Below are 19,380 nucleotides of genomic sequence, written 5' to 3' on the forward strand. Positions count from 1 at the left end.
CTGGTCGACGCGACTTCCGGATACCAGCTACTGTCTTTTATGGACGCCTTCTCCGGCTACAACCAAATAATGATGGCTCCACAGGACGAGGAGAAAACTGCCTTCATAACAGACCGGGGGCTGTACTGTTACAAGGTAATGCCCTTCGGTCTGAAGAACGCTGGCGCCACTTACCAGCGCCTCGTCAATAAAATCTTCAAGGAGCAGATCGGCCGGAATATGGAGGTGTACGTGGACGATATGCTGGTAAAAAGCCGCCATGCAGACCAGCACATTGCAGATCTGGAGGAGACTTTCACCACCTTGAAAAAGTTTCGCATGAAGCTAAACCCAGCGAAGTGCGCTTTTGGTGCTTCGGCCGGGAGGTTCCTCGGTTTCATTGTCAACCAACGGGGGATCGAGGCCAACCCGGACAAGATCAAAGCCATCCAAGATATGTCCCCTCCGACCAAAGTGAAGGAGGTTCAGGAGCTCGCTGGAAGGGTCGCCGCGCTCGGACGATTTGTGGCAAAGTCGGCCGAACGCTGCCAACCATTCTTCAAGGTGTTGAAGCGCCCAAAAGACTTCCTCTGGACGGCCGAATGTCAAGCGGCGTTCGACCAGCTCAAGGAGTACATGGCGTCTCCTCCCCTGCTGTCCAAGCCGCAAGAGGGGGAGATGCTCTACCTTTACCTGGCGGTCTCCCCAACCGCAGTCAGCGCAGTACTGGTTCGGGAAGAGGCAAGACTTCAGAAGCCTGTGTACTACATCAGCCGAGTCCTCCGGGATGCCGAGACGCGGTACACGAAGGCTGAGAAGATCGCCTTCGCGCTGCTGACTGCGACCAGGAGGCTTCGCCCCTATTTCCAGGCTCATTCTGTCACCCTTTTGACCGATCAACCACTGCGGCAGATTCTCAGCAATCCAGAGAATGCGGGACGGCTGGTGAAGTGGACAGTAGAACTTGGTGAGTTCGACATCCTCTACCAGCCCCGACCAGCCATCAAGGCCCAGGTGCTCGCGGACTTTCTCGCTGAGTGCACTGTGCAGGAGGCGGAACCTAAGCCGCCGGAGACACCCAGCCTCGATCTCCCGATCTGGACGCTCCACATTGACGGGTCGTCGAACCCTGAAGGTGGAGGGGCTGGGCTGGTCCTCACCAATCCCGATGGAGTGATAGCCGAGTATGCCTTGAGGTTCGGATTTACAGTGACCAACAATGAGGCGGAGTACGAGGCCCTAGTCACGGGACTCAAACTCGCCAAGGAGCTCGGCGTCCGGCATCTGAAAGTCTTCACCGACTCCCAGCTGGTGGTCGGGCAGGTTCGAGGGGAGTTCGAGGCGCGGAGCCCGACCATGCAGAGCTACGTCCGGAAGGTGCAAACACTCATTCCCGACCTCGGCAGTGTTGACATTCAGCAGGTCCCAAGGAGCGAAAATGCCAGGGCCGACAGGTTGTCCCGCCTAGTGGACGCAGACGCGCACAACTTGTCGAGGGCAATCTACCTGGAGACCCTGGATGCCCCGAGCATTGACGGGGCTGGAGCGGTGATGGCAATTGACCCGGAGCCGTCTTGGATGGACCCGCTCGTCGCCTACCTCGCCGAAGGAATCCTCCCTGAAGACGAAGATCAGGCCCGGCGGCTTGTAAAGAAGTCCGCCCACTACGTACTTTTTGAAGGGAGGCTGTATCGGACCTCGTTTACCGCCCCCCTCTTAAGGTGCCTCCGCCCCGCGGAAGCGGCCTATGCCCTCGGCGAAGTCCACGAAGGCATCTGCGGATCGCACTTGGGGGCTAGGTCCTTGGCGCATAAGATCATGAGGCAAGGCTACTATTGGCCGACCTTGTTGAAGGACTCGAAGGATCACGTGCGGAAATGCGACGCCTGCCAGCGCCACGCCAACGTCCAGAGAGTCCCCTCTGTTCCCTTGGCGCCAATCACCGCGCCCTGGCCCTTCGCACAGTGGGGAATGGATATCCTCGGACCATTCCCCGTCGCTTCGGCCCAGCGGAAATTTTTGATTGTCGCCATCGACTACTTCACCAAGTGGGTGGAGGCAGAGCCACTGGCCACCATCACGGAGGCACAAGTCCGGAAGTTCGTAAAGAAGAACATCATTGTCCGATTTGGAGTACCTCGGGTCCTCATCTCGGATAACGGTCGACAGTTTGATAACAAGCACTTCCGGGACTTCTGCGAGGAATTCGGGATCGAGCATCGGTTCACATCCGTGTCGCATCCCCAAACCAACGGCGAGGCCGAGGTCACAAATCGGACAATCCTCCAAGGTATCAAAGCGCGGGTCGGCCGGACGGGGCAAGCTTGGGTCGAGGAACTCGAGAATGTCCTTTGGGCGTATCGGACCACGCAACGGACTCCTACTGGAGAGACGCCTTTCAGCCTAACCTATGGCACGGAAGCCGTTGCCCCCGTGGAGCTCGGACTCCCCTCGCCTCGGGTGGCCGCGCACCGACCCAAGGCCAATTCAGAGCAACTCCGAGGGAACTTGGATCTCTTGGAAGAGGCAAGGGAAATGGCTCAGGTTCGGATGGCAATGTATCAGCAGAGGGTGGCCCGATATTACAACTCCAAAGTCCGACCGAAGCTTTTCAGAATTGGAGATCTGGTGCTGAGGCGAGCTAAGGCATCTCAACCTACGGAAGGTGGGAAGCTAGCGCCAAATTGGGAAGGCCCGTATAAAGTTCGTTGGGTAAACCGACCTGGCTCCTACCAGTTGGAAGCCCTAGATGGCCGAGAAATTCCAAGGGGCTGGAATTCCGCTAACCTGCGGATGTATTACCAGTAGAACAACAAGGCCAGAAAGACAATTTAAAAAGGTGCAACACTTTTCATTTCAATAATTTCTGGTTACAATGGCGTGCTCGTGTGATTACAAGGAATTCCCAGAGGGGAATTAGGGAGTAAAGAAAGTAAAGAAGAGGTGGGGACCCAAACCCTCAACCCAGGGCGGCTGCAGTCCCGCCAGAAGTGGGTGCTTCTAACCGGAGGCGCCATCCAGCACCTCACCAAAAAGACGAGGAGCCGCCGCAGAAGAAGCTCCCGCTGCCCCCAGGGGAACGCCGCCTCCAAAGGATATTCCCATCTTCCCCAGTGGTAGGGAAGAGAAGGGATTCAAGGGGGAGGAGCATATGGTGGCGCGGTCCCGGATTGAGCGTCCGGCGCAGAGCTCAACCGGGAGGCTGAACTTCAAGGAGGGGAGATGTGATCCCGGATGAAACGCCTAGGGCGGAGTTCCGCCGGGGAGACCCTCCTTGTTGATCCCAGATGAAACGGCTAGTTGGCTGAAGTTGTAAGGGGAGCGCCTCCCCTTTTCTTCGACAGGAGTCTCTCAGTCATATGCCAAGGAGGAGGTCCGCGATCCATGGCAACCTGCAGCTCCAGCTTGGCAAATTCCATCGTACCTGCACCTGTATTTATAGCCAAGCTGCGGCCCCCTGGTAGTTCCGATACGGGTGGCTCCAATAAATGCAGGCGCACTGAATCCGGAGCCGTTCCGGCTCCCGAGGCGTATCTCCCCGCGATTTCCTAAGCGTCATTCTCCTTAAATCGCATTCTTTGTGCAGGACAATCCGGGTGTCGTATACCCCTAGGTCCACGTGTCTCCGCTCGCGCCCAGGCCGCATCCTCCTCGAAGAACCCGCGTATCGCGGCCGCTCAACTAACACTCCTCACCAGCAGCAACTGGCGATCTGATTTCCCAGGTAACGCATTAATTAGCGTTTAATACCCTTCTCGTGTTCCCCCCAGGCAACGCTTGGAGGAGAGGAGAAACACGGTCGCGGCTGGGCACGGAGAAACCCCGATGGGCGGCGAGCGACAAGTGGCCGACCAACGAGTGGAATGTCCCGGGGCTCGGCCCCCGGATGCCTGGCTAACCCGATGATCATCCCGGGAGCAGACTAGCCGGAAGCCCCGACCGGTCGCCTCGGCTTGCGCCAGCCTAGGCCGACCAACGAGTGGAATCTCCCGAGGCTCGGCCCTCGGATGCCTGGCTAACCCGATGAACATCCCGGGAGCAGACTAGCCGGAAGCCCCGACCGGTCGCCTCGGCTTGCGCCAGCCTAGGCCGACCAACGAGTGGAATCTCCCGAGGCTCGGCCCTCGGATGCCTGGCTAACCCGATGAACATCCCGAGAGCAGACTAGCCGGAAGCCCCGACCGGTCGCCTCGGCTTGCGCCAGCCTTGGCCGACCAACGAGCGGAATTTCCCTGAGGCTTGACAACCCTCAGATGCCTGGCTAGCCCGATGAACATCCCGGGAGCAGACTAGCCGGAAGCCCCGACCGGTCGCCTCGGCTTGCGCCAGCCTTGGCCGACCAACGAGCGGAATTTCCCTGAGGCTTGACAACCCTCAGATGCCTGGCTAGCCCGATGAACATCCCGGGAGCAGACTAGCCGGAAGCCCCGACCGGTCGCCTCGGCTTGCGCCAGCCTAGGCCGACCAACGAGCGGAATCTCCCGAGGCTCGGCCCTCGGATGCCTGGCTAGCCCGATGAACATCCCGGGAGCAGACTAGCCGGAAGCCCCGACCGGTCGCCTCGGCTTGCGCCAGCCTTGGCCGACCAACGAGCGGAATTTCCCTGAGGCTTGACAACCCTCAGATGCCTGGCTAACCCGATGATCATCCCGGGAGCAGACTAGCCGGAAGCCCCGACCGGTCGCCCCGGCTTGCGCCAGCCTAGGCCGACCAACGAGTGGAATCTCCCGAGGCTCGGCCCTCGGATGCCTGGCTAACCCGATGATCATCCCGGGAGCAGACTAGCCGGAAGCCCCGACCGGTCGCCTCGGCTTGCGCCAGCCTTGGCCGACCAACGAGCGGAATTTCCCTGAGGCTTGACAACCCTCAGATGCCTGGCTAACCCGATGATCATCCCGGGAGCAGACTAGCCGGAAGCCCCGACCGGTCGCTTCGGCTTGCGCCAGCCTTGGCCGACCAGCGAGCGGAAGAATTTCCTGAGGCCTAACCCTCGGATGCCTGGCTTAGCGCCGGAAGAATTTCCTGAGGCTTAACCCTCGGATGCCTGGCTCAGCGCCGGAAGAGTTTCCTGAGGCCTAACCCTCGGATGCCTGGCTCAGCGCCGGAAGAATTTCCTGAGGCTTAACCCTCGGATGCCTGGCTTAGCGCCGGAAGAGTTTCCTGAGGCCTAACCCTCGGATGCCTGGCTTAGCGCCGGAAGAGTTTCCTGAGGCCTAACCCTCGGATGCCTGGCTTAGCGCCGGAAGAATTTCCTGAGGCCTAACCCTCGGATGCCTGGCTTAGCGCCGGAAGAGTTTCCTGAGGCCTAACCCTCGGATGCCTGGCTCAGCGCGGGAAGAATTTCCTGAGGCTTAACCCTCGGATGCCTGGCTTAGCGCCGGAAGAGTTTCCTGAGGCCTAACCCTCGGATGCCTGGCTTAGCGCCGGAAGAGTTTCCTGAGGCCTAACCCTCGGATGCCTGGCTTAGCGCCGGAAGAGTTTCCTGAGGCCTAACCCTCGGATGCCTGGCTTAGCGCCGGAAGAATTTCCTGAGGCCTAACCCTCGGATGCCTGGCCTAGCGCCGGAAGAGTTTCCTGAGGCCTAACCCTCGGATGCCTGGCTCAGCGCCGGAAGAGTTTCCTGAGGCCTAACCCTCGGATGCCTGGCTTAGCGCCGGAAGAATTTCCTGAGGCCTAACCCTCGGATGCCTGGCTTAGCGCCGGAAGAATTTCCTGAGGCCTAACCCTCGGATGCCTGGCTTAGCGCCGGAAGAGTTTCCTGAGGCCTAACCCTCGGATGCCTGGCTTAGCGCCGGAAGAATTTCCTGAGGCCTAACCCTCGGATGCCTGGCTTAGCGCCGGAAGAGTCTCCTGAGGCCTAACCCTCGGATGCCTGGCTTAGCGCCGGAAGAGTTTCCTGAGGTTTAACCCTCGGATGCCTGGCCTAGCGCCGGAAGAACTTCGGGAATCAAAAGTCAGCAAGATGCAACCAAGAGCTAAAAAGCAACCAAAAGCTAAAAAAAAAAAAAAAAAAAAAAAAAAAAAGAGGACGAAGGCGAGATGAAGAAATATTCAACGTGCATTAATTTTCAGGGCTGAGGCCCATACAATTGGGCAAAACGCCGACATACAAAAATAAAAAAGAAGACAATGAAAGGTACAAGAGGTCAGCTTGGAGGAACTCCCGGGTCGGGAACGCCGGGCTCGTCCGCGGGAGGTAGGGAAGCAGCAGGAGAACCAGCAGGCGATGGCGCCGGAGAGGAGTCGAGGAGGGAGATCTCGCTCAGGTCAACTTCGGGATACTTAGCCGACACCCTTGCCAGGCCCTCCTCGAAGCCCAAGGTGAAGGCTTCGGCCCCCGCGTCCGACGCGTCATGGACAAACTCGTCAGACTGGCGATAGGTCCGCACTGCCTCCGACATATCATGGGCGAACTCGGCGGACTGGCGATAAGCCTCTACCGCCTGACGCCCGATTTCCGCCCTCTTCTCGGCCAGCTCCGCCTCAGCTCGCTCCATAATCTGAGCCTTGGCCTCCAAGACCTTCGCCACAATCCGGCCTTCGGCCTCAGAGGAGACCCTCAGCAGATCAGCCTGAGCCTCTTTATGCTTCGCCTCGGTAGCAACCCGAGCGGCCTCGGCTTCCTTCATGCGCGAACGGAGCTCTTGGACGTCCGTGCATGACTTCTCCAGGGCCGACTCCAGTTCGCCTAGTTTGGCTTCAAAAGAGCGGATTCGGTCGCAGGCGTTGTCGGCAGACCGCTGGGCCTTCTCCCACCGCTCTCGATAGTCCGCGATCTTCCGGGACTGCTTTTCAGCCCGTTCCTCCGCCTTCTTGACCCTGCTTTCGAGGCCCGAGGCGGCTTTGAGTTGCTCCCGAGCCTCTGACAGTTGCTCCTCCAGGGCGGCGAAGCCGAGTGCCCGCTCTTCGGCCTCCCGGAGCCTCGCCTCGAGGTCCCCGGTCGTCCTGCCTGCCGCAGCCCGGCCTCCCTCTTCCATTGCTTTCAGCCGGTCCTCGGCCTTCGCCAAAAGCCCCGCCTGTTCCTTGTAGCACTCCTCCAGACGGATCATGTACTGGGCGAGCTAAGAAATAGGAAAAATAAGGGAGTCAGGCGGAGAACAACAGAGCCAATAAATGATGAAAGACGGCCAGAAGAATACTCACCGACATGAGACAGACGCAGCTGGCGGCCCCAACGTCAGAGACATCCAACTCCCGGACCCGCCGACGGTCCTTCTCCAGCAACACTGTTTCGATGAGATTTCGGGCGCCATCGGTAGTGAAGGCAGACCCCGATTTCTCCCCGGAGCCGGATGGTGGTTCTGCAGCCTTACCCTTATCCATCGCCTGGGGAAGAGTCCGGCTGATCGCGCTCGGGGCGGGGGTCGCCCCAGGAATTGATAGGGTCCCGCTCGGCCGGGGCCTCGGCGCGTCCCTCCTCGAGTCATCAGGAGCCGACCGAGTCGAAGGCCGGGTCGGGGACCGATCACGTCCGACCCGTCCGTCTTGAGCAGGCTCAGGTGGCACCTCCGGAGTAGCGGCAACCTTACCACCGGAGGGCTGATACAGCGTCAGCTGCCGGTCGGTGCCCACGACATCTCCCTGACCGGTGGGCCCGGACTCGTCGGTCGGCATCGGAGGTATCTCCTTACGGGACTTCTTCGCCGGTGGGGCCCCGCTCGGAAGAGCTCGTTTCCTCCTCCGGACTGCTTCCAGCAGGGACGCCCTACCAACAGCCTTCGACTTCACCGACCGCATGACGTCGTCGACCTCTGCAAGAAGGACGGGATAGTCAGGGACTGAGAAACCGAAAGGAAGAAGGAACGAAAGAGAAGAAAAGAGCTAAAGAAACGATGGCGGACTCACGGTCGGTGGGGACCGAGCTCAAACCGACGTTCACCAAGGTATCCTCAGAAATAAGGCGGCCCACCGGGGGAAGCTGGCCCTCGGCGACCAACCCCTTCAAGGCGGCGACGCCCTCGGATTCCTTCCTCGACAACTTCGACAGGCCAATTGGGGACTTCACCGGCGTCCCCCAGATTGCCCTGATTTCCCAGGAGGGGTCTGCATCAACGAAAAAGAAGCGCTCCTTCCAGTGGTGAATGGAGGTAGGACCCTCCTTGACAAGGCCGCACCCTCGCCGCGCTGCGAAGCACCACCACCCTTTGTCCTGGGGGTGGCCACTCAGGCCGTAGAGCTCCCAGAAAACGTTCAAGGTGGCGGGAATCGCATGCAAGCGACAGAGAACCTGGAAGACCGTCAGAGCACGCCACGAGTTCGGCACCAGTTGCGTCGGTGCCATTCCTAAACCCCGGAGCACCTGTAAGACTAGGTCTGAAGGGGGAAAGCAGAACCCGGCCTGGAGGATGCCCTCATTGATGGCGATCTTCCCTCGAGGAGGATGAGACATCCTCTCCTCAGGCCCTGGGAGCGTGACATTGCAGGCCTCGGGAAGGTGGTACCGAGCCACAAATCCGTCTAAGTCCTCGGCGACCAGTTTTGACTTGATGCTATCTGCTCCCACTTCGCCCATCCCTAATGGCCAATAAGTCTACGGTCAGGACGGGGTCAAGAAGGAGGGAAAGGCCGGAACGACTGGGGTGCACTAGTACAAAAAGAAAAAGTATGAAGAGCTCAAAGTAGAAGAGTGGGAAACTCACTTGAAGAGGAGGAAGAACGGCTCCGAGAGCGTCAAAGGAAAAGCAAGCGAACGTTTCGGCGGCAACAATGGCAGCGCAAAGGAGAAACTCGAAAATGTCCGTAAAGAAGAAGACGGACGGGGGAGGGCCCCCGATTAAATAGGCGAAAGGGCAAGTGACGCCTCGATGACGCCAGAAGACGCCTGGCCGCCGAAGGGTCGCTCGCACCCCAAAGGCGAATCGACACCATTAAGGAAGGATGTCCGCCGAAATCCTCAGGTTGCCAGGTCAGCAGCAACCGCCATACGCCATAAAGAAGGCGGGAAGCTTGAAGCGCGCGCGCCTCTCCGAAGGATGGCGGCAATCTCGAAACATCACTCCCTTCACCTGTTCCCCTTCTGGTTCCAGGCTCGGAAGTGGGGGGCTACTGTTATGGGGGAATTAAGCCGCCATGCCCCACGTGATCGGCACGCGTATCCAGGAAAGCTACAGTTACCCTTTGACCCAGCACTCCGACCCCGAGTCGGACCTCCTCGGCTTCGCAGCCCGACCCCGGGTCGGCTGCCCTATGATCCAGCACTCCGACCCCGAGTCGGACCTCCTCGGCTCCGCAGCCCGACCCCGGGTCGGCTGCCCTATGATCCAGCACTCCGACCCCGAGTCGGACCTCCTCGGCTTCGCAGCCCGACCCCGGGTCGGCTGCCCTATGATCCAGCACTCCGACCCCGAGTCGGAGATCTTTTGATAACGACAGGCTATTCTCCAGAGGCACGCCGCGGCCTCCTGCTCCACTACTCCCTGCAACGGCTGTACCCGATGCTGCCCACGATCTCCTGTATCAACCGTACAAAGCGGAGCTCCACTACGCCCTGTCATGGCCGTACCCAGCGCTGCTCCACGACGCCCCGTAACGGCCATGTCAGTGGCCATTCTATCGTGCCCCACGACGACAAACCCCCCTGAGGGACCTCCCAGCCAGGTATATACGCGGCTGGGGGGAGAAGGGGGGGGTAAGCAATACCTCCCAGAGCACTCTCTCCCACTTGTGATTATCATCTCTCCTCCTCCAATCTCCTCTGACTTGACCGTCGGAGGGCCATCACCACCCTGGTGGTGGTGCAAGGCTTGTTTGCAGGTTCCTTGGCGGAAGGTGGAGCGCAACCAGCACCAACCAAGACAACTCAGGCGGAACCCCGTTCACACCGTCGTGTCAATCGTTCTCGGTTTGGACCACCAGCAACAAAAAGAAGCTCACCTTAATAGCAATTCGAAGTGATCATGGAACTGAATTTGAAAATCAATACTTTGAAGAATTTTGTAATGAAAATGGTATCTCACATCAATTTTCAGCACCTATAACGCCTCAACAAAATGGGGTTGTTGAAAGAAAAAATAGGACCTTGGCAGAAATGGCACGCACGATGTTGTGCGAGTCAAATCTTCCAAAGTACTTTTGGGCTGAAGCTATAAGCACTGCTTGCCATATTCTAAATCGGGTTTTAATACGACCTATAACCAAGAAAACTCCTTATGAACTTTGGAAGAATAAGAAACCAACCGCTAAATATCTTAGAGTATTTGGATGTAGATGTTTCATTTTAAACAATGGCAAGGAGGATCTAAGTAAATTTGATGCCAAGTCAGATGAAGGTATCTTCTTAGGATACTCCACATCTAGCAGGGCATACAGAGTGTTTAATAAAAGAACTCTTGTAGTCGAAGAGTCAGTTAATATCATATTTGATGAGTCTGATAGTGAGTCTGCTAGGAAAAAAGATATCCTTAATGATGATGCAGGAATTATTAACTTTGAAAAATTGAATCTTGATGACGTGCCAAATCAAGATAAGAAAAATGATCGCGTGCCACCACAATCTCAAGACTTGCCAAAAGAATGGAGGTATGCATATGGACACCCTAAAGACTTAATCATTGGTGATCCATCTCAAGGGGTAAGAACTTGATCCTCTCTTAGAAATTTAAATGATTATCTTGCTTTTGTTTCACAGTTAGAATGTAAGACTTATGAAGAAGCTGAAAAAGATACTAATTGGATAAATGCTATGCAAGAAGAATTAAATCAATTCAAAAGAAGTAATGTATGGACATTAACTGAGAGACCAAAGCATAACTCTGTAATTGGAACAAAATGGATCTTTAGAAATAAATTAGATGAAAATGGGGTAGTTATAAGAAATAAAGCTAGACTTGTAGCTAAGGGATACAATCAAGAAGAAGGGATAGATTTTGAGGAAACATTTGCTCCCGTAGCTAGATTAGAGGCTATTAGATTACTTCTAGCTTTTGCATGTTTCATGGATTTCAAATTGTATCAAATGGATGTAAAAAGTGCCTTCTTAAACGGTTTTATAGAGGAAGAAGTATATGTAGAGCAACCTCCTAGTTTTGAGAATCATGAATTGCCAAATAATGTGTTTAGACTACATAAGGCATTATATAGATTGAAGCAAGCACCTAGGGCTTGGTATGATCGATTAAGCAAATTTCTACTAAATAATGACTTCAGTAGAGGAAATATAGATAAAACACTTTTTCTCAAAAGAAAAGACAAAAATCTGCTAGTGGTACAAATATATGTAGATGACATAATCTTTGGTGCCACAAATGATAATCTTTGCAAAGAGTTTGCTAATTTAATGCACGGAGAATTCGAAATGAGTTTGATGGGAGAACTAAGTTTCTTTCTCGGATTACAAATCAAGCAAACCAAAGAAGGTATTTTCATTCATCAAACTAAGTATACAAAAGAAATATTAAAGAAGTTTGGAAATGAAAATCACAAGGAAATAGGCACCCCAATGAATCCCACTAGTAAGCTAGACAAAGATGAGAAAGGAAAAAGTATAGATATGAAGCTTTATAGAGGGTTAATTGGATCTTTGCTCTACCTTACTGCTAGTAGACCAGACATAGTATTTAGTGTGGGAATATGTGCTAGATACCAATCAGATCCTAAGGAGTCACATTTAAGTGTTGTTAAAAGAATCCTTAGATATTTAAGAGGAACTACAAACATAGGATTATGATACTCAAGAGACTCCTGTCTAGATTTGCTTGCCTACTCAGATGCAGATTTTGCTGGATGCAAATTAGATAGGAAGAGCACTAGTGGAACATGTCAATTTTTAGGAAATAACTTAGTATCATGGTTTAGCAAAAAGCAGAATTCAGTAGCACTATTAACGGCTGAAGCTGAATATATAGCAGCCGGCAGTTGTTGTGCTCAAGTACTATGGCTTAAGCAACAACTAGAGGACTATGGAGTTAAACTAGATAACATTCCTATAAAGTGTGATAATACTAGTGCCATCAACCTTACTAAAAATCCGGTTCAGTAGTCTAAAGCCAAACACATTGAAATAAGATATCATTTTATTAGAGATCATGTGCAAAATGGAAACATATGTATTGAGCATGTATGTACTGAGAAACAATTAGCTGACATATTCACAAAATCTTTGAGTGAAGATAGATTTTGCACGCTTAGGAGGGAATTAGGCATGTGTGATCCTTTTGATTGAGGAGATAGAAAAAGGAGCAAGCTGTCTCATGATACTCTCCTCCCATTTCTAAAAACCCATGAAACATTAGTCAAACTAGTCATATATAGTTCTCTTCCTTTTCCTTACTCATGTATCATTGTCCCAGTAAGAATTTGTAAGGATTGGAAGAAAGAAAAATTTTTAAAAGGAAAAAGGAAGAGAAAGAAAAATTTCTGAACTAGGGTCGACCCAACCCAGAATGGGGTCGACCCAACGTTGAGTCGACCCAAGAAAAATCTAGGGTCGACCCAACGACGGGACCCCACTGTTAAAAGGGGGACCCGTGAGCAATCTAGGGCACTGTTTTCACTTTGTCCTCTTCCAAAAACCCTATTCCCCACTCTCAAATCTCTTCCAATCATCTCCAAACAGTAGAAGGAAGCCTCCCCAAGCCGTTAGATCAAGATCTTGAAGAAATGGGACCCAAGAAAGCCGTAGCCAAGCGATCCGGGAGGGTTTCACGGACCACCCGTGTTGAAAGAGATGCTACAGAACCTTCTACAGTGTCTCCACAAGGTGAGACACGTGTAGAGCCTCCTCCTCCTCCCTCCCCTTCAGTCCAACTTGCGAAATTTGCAGGAAGACCGGTTACCACGGGGAGAAGGATCCACTCCGAGTTTTTGGATCAAGAAGGGTTCCGTTTGGGGGAATGGATCCGAAGGCAAGGATGGGAGTATCTTTGCTTCCTAGATGTGGTGATCTACCCAGGATTGGTTCGTGAGTTCTATGCCTTCCTGAAAACTGGAATGAGAGGGCTTATATCTGAAGTCTGAGGAGTAAAGGTTAGGGTTTCAGAAGAGAGTTTGAGTAAGTTGCTTCATCTCCCCTGCGAAGGAGCAACTCCAGAAAAGCCCAAAAATAAGTTGAGAGCCTTGCAGTTGATTCTTGAGAATGAAGACTTTGATTATTCAGAAAATGTAATAGCAAGCTCTCTTTCAACTGAAATAAGGTTGTTGCACAACTTCATAGGTCCGATTTTGTTTCCGAAAAGCGGGAGATTTGATCTCATCTCTGAGCGAGACCTGGTCATCATGCAGCACATTATTCAGGGCATTCCCCTGAACCTCCCAGCTATGATACTTAGGCAGATGAGAAAGGTCATATGCAATTCGAGAGTTTCCCTGCCTTATAGTATGATACTCATCTTGATCTTCCGACAGCATGACATATCAGTAGAGGGAGAGATCTCCAGGCATCTGCTATTCACTGACACATACACTGCACGATCCCTTATTCGTATGGGTTATGAGAAGGTGAACGGGCAGTGGGTACGTGCAGGAGTTGGTGTTGCCCAAAAAGACAACCCAAGAGGGGGGGTGAATTGGGTTTCAAGTAATTATTGCAATTAAAAACTTAGTGAGTAACTAATTAAACCTTATTGCAAGTGGATTAATTAGATTACTATATGCAGTAAATGAAGGGAATGGAAGAGACAATGAAACAATCACAAACACAAGAGATTTTATAGTGGTTCGGAGCGAACCCTTGCTCCTACGTCCACTCCCCAAGCTTCACTTGGGAGTTCACTATAATCCCACAGATTACAGCCGGTTGTTTTACAAGCTCACAACCCAACTTGTTGTTTTACGAGATCACAACGAACTCGGTCGGTTTTCACAGGCTCACCGACTAGAACCACCCGATTATTTTTCCGAGATCACAATCGAACCCTTACATGTTGGTTTTGCCCTCGGCTCACCAACCAACCTCAAAACCCTTGATTCAATCCTCTGATTGAATCAAGTAACAAGAAAACAGTTTGTAAAGAGTACAGGAAAAGCTTTTTCAAATGCAAATATGAACAATATAAATAATGTAGAGTTAGAAGCCCTCAAACAGATTTTGGAAGAGGAAGAAGGGGCTTCTAGAACTCTGAGTCTCCTCTTTGAATGCACTGATGATCTGATGTCAGAGGAGAGCCTTGAATGCGAGGAAGACGTTTGGAGGATGGACTTCAATGCACTTCTTCCTTCTTTCTCTTGCATTTACACTTGAGAGGCTTTGGTTGGTGGAAATCCCTTTTGCTTTGAATGGAGTCTCTCTCTTCATATATATTACTGTTTACTCTGGCTATTTAAGCAATCTCCATCGAAAAATAGCCGTTAGACTCACTTTTAGAGCCATTCTGTACAGTCTACAACTCCTGACATAGTGTCCATTGGGATCGGAGTCGACTCGCTCGATCTGGAGTCGACTCGGCTGTTGCTGGAGTCGACTCATGCTTTACGGGAGATGACTCGCCCACTTTTCAAAATTTGAAATAAAGTGCTGTCCCGTTCTGGAGTCGACTCGGCCAAACTTGGAGTCGACTCGCCAATGTCCGGAGATGACTCGGCCCTCCGGAGACGACTCGTTCTCAGGGTTCCAGAGATCTTTTTTTCTGCATTTCTTTCTCGAGTCGACTCGGATCATCTTGGAGTCGACTCGGCTCTCAGAGCCCAAAAACTGATCCTCTGTGTTTGGAGTTGAACTGCCTCGGAGTCGACTCACACTTTGTTGGAGTCGACTCGGCTCTCAGAATCCGAAAACTGATCCTCTGTGTTTTGGCTTGAACTGCCTTCTAGTCTTGCTTTCCTCTGAGAGTCGACTCGTACTTAACTAGGAGTCGACTCGCCAAACTTCGGAGTCGACTCGCCACCTTCTGGAGTCGACTCGGCTGCAGGGTCTGAAATACATTATTCTGTCTTTCTTCTGTTACCCTTTGGAGTCGACTCGGAAACGTCGGGAGTCGACTCGGCAACCATCGGAGTCGACTCGAACCCTTCTAGAGTCGACTCGCTGACAGGGTCTGAAAATCAACTTTCTGTCTTTCTGTCAGTTCTCAGTCGGAGTCGACTCGTAGTGTACCGGAGTCGACTCGAGCATGTGCCAGAACTTCTGAAACACTTGGAGTCGACTCGTAACCTTCCGGAGTCGACTCGAGCTTCAGACTTTGGTTCAAACTAAGTTCCATACTTAGCCAAAATGTATTGAACCAAAGCTAGAGACACTTAAATATAAATTCACAAATATTTGGCTGAAACACTAGATTGAATTCATCAGTATAACATAAGATATACTCAAATGCTTTGAGCTCATCAAAATCAAATAGGATTATAATCAATCACTCCATAATCTCCCCCTTTTTGATGATGACAAAACATTGAGTATTTGTAAAGTGAATTGCTCAACCAAAAGGAGATTTATAATAAAATTTTGAAGTGAATTCAAGTGTCTAGTCATTTAATTTATCCAAAATTGAAAGGTGTGAAACAGTAAATCCTGAAGTTAAAGCTCCCCCTTTTATTTGGAATTATATAAGCCTTCATGTCATGCAATCAATTGTTTGGCTTATATGTGTTTAATGAATTTGCTTTCTTAAGATTTCAGATTCTCCCCCTCAATATATGCATTCAATTTTATTTAGATTCTCTGAATTTTCTTTTAATGTCTTGAAGCTTTTGAGCTTAAATTTTTGGTTTTAGAGAAAAAATCTTACAATTTGTTCTTGAGTATGATTCAACTAATCTCCGAATATCCCTTGAATAGATTCTGGAGATTACTCCTTTAGGAGCCCCAACAGAGAGATAATGAGCCTCGAGGTATCGAATCCACTTAGAACAAATTACTTTTTGCTTTAAGAATTTTCTTTTTAGTGATTTCCTTTACATTTCAATTCAATATATTTTCTCCCCCTTTTTGTCATCATAGCAAAAAAAAAAGCAGGAGGCACAGAAAAGTACAAGCACTCAAGAATGCAAAATTTTGAAAGGAAATTTCTACTCATTATATTAAATTTAAATTTGAGTACAAGTGTGATCACATATCAAAAGAAGTCCTCAAGGGACTGTAAATCACAAAAATAGATAAAAAATACACTAATTCTTCTTTGTAGTGGAGGATGTGGCTCCCTTGCTTAGTCTAGTGTGTTTGATGACCATGCTTAACCCCTCATTGATGTTCCCTAGTTGTTCAAGAATCTCAGAGGTGGTTCTAGACTGAGTCGAGGAAATATTGTTCACACTCTCCTGAAGTGTGTCCAACCTGGAGATCAAGGCATGGGCTAATCTCTCTGCGCCCTGGCTCTGGCTGCCTAGCTCCTGTCGGATGCCGTCTCGCATCTTCTTCGTGTCGTCCTTGACGTCACTCATGTTCCAGTATTGAGCTTGGACCAGGCTGCGCACATTGGATATCTCCTCCCTCAGGTGCGCAATCATCTCGGCTACGGCTGCCAGGGAGGGAACTAGCTCGGTGGAGGGAGCACTCTGAGGACCGCAGAGCTCCCTCAGTAGATCATCTCTCAGTTCCCTTACTATCTCCTGCCGCAACTCTCGGAGCTGCTCAGAAGATATCCTAACCTCCAGTGGCTGCTGCTGAGTAGGTGGGGCAGTGGAGGTGGAGAGCTCAGTATAGGTAGGAGCAGAGGTGGAAGGAAAGGTGGGAGGAGCTATGTCATGGTCCTGATCATGATCGGGACTAGGTGAGTGATGAGTGGTAGGGTTAGAAGGTGTGGATGTGGATGTGGATGGTTTCCGTACCCAGACTCCCCCAACTCTATGGAAACCCATCCGATGGAAGGTCCCCTCACCCATGTGATCTGTAAAACGCAGTGAGCGAGAGGGTTCCCCCTCAGGAATAGGGACCTCTAACTCCCTTTATAAGGGTGAATAGCATGCCATAAGGAAGGCTGAGCCTAGGTTTATCTAGGGGTTCACACATGTACTTGTAGATGAGCTTGGAGAAGTTGATGGGAGTGTCTTGGAGGAGATGGTACATCAGTGCTAGGTCTCTCTCTGAAATAAAATCGAACCTACCCGTTTTGGGGAAGAGAGTCCTAGAGATAACACTTAGGAGAAGCCGCATTTCAGCCGAAAGCTGATTTGCGAACACCTCCTCTATGGGGGACAAGGGTGGACTCCCTAAGATGGCCGTAAGGGCCTCTGTCCTATCGGAGGGGTGTGTGGGAACAATCCCCTCACTCGAGAGATGGAGGACTCAAGCAATGAAGTCCTCCAAGATGAAAATAGGGACACCCATCACAATTCCCTGGATACCCCCGCTAACCCGTGCTACAGTACCATAGAATTCCCTAACTAACCCTGGATAGGTAGGGAGGTCAAGTGTGCAGAAAAACTCTAAACCCTGGGCCCTAAGGTGATGCCCTAGGTTGAACCCTTCCCGGGAGAGGAAGTCAAAGTTGACTTGCCTCCCGGTAGAGACAACCTTCCCGGCGCATGAGCGCGAGGGAACCGGCCTAGGCGGGGAAGGAACCGGAGGTGGTGGCCTCACCGATTTGTTCCGAGCCTTGGACCGTCGCTCGACCCCACTCGTGGAGGAGGGTCTCTTTCGGCTCGGGACAATGACCTTCCTAGGCATTTTTTTGACCTAACAACGGGAAAAGACACGAAAAATAGGAGGAAAACTCGACGGAGAAGACCTAGAATGGGTCGGAGACGAATTTGGAGACGGCTCTAGGGTTTTGGAACAGTGTCGGCTGTGAATAGAAGTGAGGAATAAACGTTTCGATTAGGGTTAAAAATCGAATTCCCGACCTCGAGTCGACTCCGGTAAGTCGCGAGTCGACTCGACCGCGAGTCAACTTCCCCATGAGCCGACTCTAAAATGTATCCGAGTCGACTCGAACTCTGGCACACAACCAAAAATTTTGTTATTTTCGTGCCAAAAGAGAGAGTTATGGACTTATCTAGGATTTAAGAACTGATTTGATGATCATAGACAAGAAATCCTATGTCCAACATGAACTAATCCTCTACATCAATGAACTAGAGGAGAGTATCACTAGAATGGATCAATCACTCCTAACCCTCTTCTAAGTATGCAAAATCGATCTTCACTCAAAGGTTTTGTGAAGATATCAACAAGTTGATCATCAGTACAAACAAATTGAAGTGTCACATCACCATTCAGTACATGATCTCTTATAAAGTGATGTCTTATCTCAATGTGTTTAGTTCTTGAATGCTGAATTGGATTTTTAGTTAGATTAATGGCACTTGTATTATCACAGTTAATGGAAATTTTATCTTGTTTAATGCCATAATCTTCAAGTTGTTGTTTAATCCACAAGATTTGAGCACAACAACTCCCGGCAGCAACATATTCGGCTTCAGCCATAGATAGTGCAACCGAATTTTGTTTCTTGCTAAACCAAGAAATTAAGTTTTCTCCTAAGAATTGACATGACCTGCTGGTGCTTTTTCTATCAAGTTTGCAACCAGCGAAGTCTGAATTAGTGTACCTTATTAAGTTTATGCTCGAGTCTTTAGAGTACCATAAACCTATGGTTTTTGTTCCTATTAGGTATTTAAAGATTCTCTTAACAGCAATTAAGTGTGATTCCTTAGGATTAGATTAATATCTAGCACACATGCATACACTAAACATGATATCAGGTCTACTTGCAGTAAGATATAATAAGGATCCTATCATACCTCTATACATCTTTTGATCTACTGATTTACTTGATTCATCTTTGTCCAGTTTGCATGATGAACTCATGGGTGTGCTGATTGACTTGTTTCCTTCCATATCAAACTTCTTAAGCATCTCCTTGATGTATTTAGCTTGATTGATGAAGATCCCCTCTTCAGATTGTTTGATTTGGAGCCCGAGGAAATAGTTCAGCTCTTCCATCATGCTCATTTCAAATTCACTCTGCATTAAGTCAGCAAATTCTTCGCAGAGGTGATTGTTAGTAGCACCGAAAATAATATCATCTACATAAATCTGCACTACTAACATTTCTTTGTTTTTCTTCTTTAAAAATAGTGTTGTATCAACATTTCCTCTAGAGAATTCATGGTCTAATAAAAATTTGTTAAGTCATTCATACCATGCTCTAGGAGCTTGTTTCAAACCACAAAGTGCTTTGTTTAGTTTATACACATGATTGGGGTATTGATGATTTTCAAAATCAGGAGGTTGTACTACATACACCTCCTCATTAATATACCCATTCAAAAAGGCACTCTTTACATCCATTTGAAATAATTTGAATCTTTAGAGCATGCAAATGCTAGTAACAATCTAATTGCTTCAAGTCTAGCTACAGGAGCAAAAATTTCATCAAAATCTATACCTTCTTCTTGATTATAGCCCTTTGCTACTAGTCTAGCCTTGTTCCTAATCACGATTCCATTTTCATCAAGTTTATTTTTATATATCCATTTAGTTCCTATTATTGAGTATTCAGTGGGTCGTTCAACTAGGTTTCATACCTT

Source organism: Phoenix dactylifera, chromosome 7 (assembly GCF_051530095.1).
Source record: "Phoenix dactylifera cultivar Ajwa chromosome 7, Ajwa_hap1_PhDact_Kaust_v1.1, whole genome shotgun sequence".
NCBI lineage: Eukaryota > Viridiplantae > Streptophyta > Magnoliopsida > Arecales > Arecaceae > Phoenix > Phoenix dactylifera.